We start from the raw sequence: 1421 nt of genomic DNA, 5'->3' as shown, positions 1-1421 counted from the left end.
TTATTATGGCTTGGTGATGATTCTTTTTCTTGATACTTTTGGGTAGAATCGAACAAATAAAAATATTCTCAGTCCTCCAGTTTATATGGGTATGGTCCGACTTGATAGTTAAGATGTCTGCTATATTCATTGTTATACACTAATAATGTGCTAATTTTAAGAAATATACTGCATTGATATGTTTGTCGTCATGTCAACATTTTGATTCCCTGTTCTCCAGCCATACTTTGAGTTCATATTGTGATTATTTAAAGTTCCTTGAATGTTTTGACACAAGCAAAGTAGTAAACTAACAAAGCATAATGCACATTTTCAAACCGAGAGTCACTGAGCTTGCATAAGACTCTTCAATTTGTATTCAACCCCGGACACAATGTGAGCTCACCATTTTAACAATAAGTAGCTCCTGTTAAATATACTCCTTTGTTAGTTTCAGTTATAATGTGGAGGAAATTTTCTTCTGATGTAACCTGTTAGCGCACTGCACACATGTATATCTTGTACAAGTTATGATTATTTATTTATTTTGTTGGTTTATTGACCCATGTTTTTCTCAACTTTCGTTAACATAGTTTACTACTTAGTAAAAATATAAGTTAATAGTTCTACATTAGTTTTGACCTACCTTTAATGTGGGTTTGGTACTGTTAATTTCCATGCCAACCTTAGCACAATAGGGTATGTGATTATGTAATTAAACCTCCATGTTTCATTTCTCCATCGAAAAATATATGCACACAACAATGCACACAATCGCTGATCTACTATTGTATATATGCCACTGTCTTCACATCTTCGTCATGGTGACAGTAATAGTGCAAATAGATGTTTTGGACCACATGGTCTCCTTCAATAGGAAAGAGGAAAATTTTGTAAATGCGGCAAGTAGGAGAGTTCACCATTCTATTATTTTCATGTTTTCAACATAAATAATACTCTCATCCATTTCGATTCCACTTATGTTCTGCTACACACATAACTCCTACTTCTTGAGTATACAACCAGACGAACTTTGCTCTCCTTTCTGGTTAGGATATGCGAAAACTCCAGAACTCATTAATTACCTATACACACTAACTTCTACTTTTCCATTATTTCCTTACATGAAATAAAATAAATAAGATGAATAATCAACAGATACATGGTTAAACCAAATTTGTCTACTATATAAAAAAACTACACCAACATCTATCAGTGAAGAGCGGCGTGCCACCATGAGAGTAACTGCTTAGAACAACACCAATGAGTGAACTCTATTAATTTTAGTGAAATCTTGGTTTTAGTTTTAGTTTTTAGTGAAATTAGTTTTTTAAAAAGACTGGATGTTCTCAAATGAGTGAAATTATTTTTTATTTTCAAACAAGTGAAATCTTGATATGAGTGAAATATGTTGTTTTAAACTAATGGACTCCGTCTTTCCT

This window comes from Triticum aestivum, unplaced genomic scaffold, assembly GCF_018294505.1.
Source record: "Triticum aestivum cultivar Chinese Spring unplaced genomic scaffold, IWGSC CS RefSeq v2.1 scaffold104234-2, whole genome shotgun sequence".
Classification (NCBI taxonomy): Eukaryota; Viridiplantae; Streptophyta; class Magnoliopsida; order Poales; family Poaceae; genus Triticum; species Triticum aestivum.
This window is presented reverse-complemented; position numbering follows the sequence as displayed.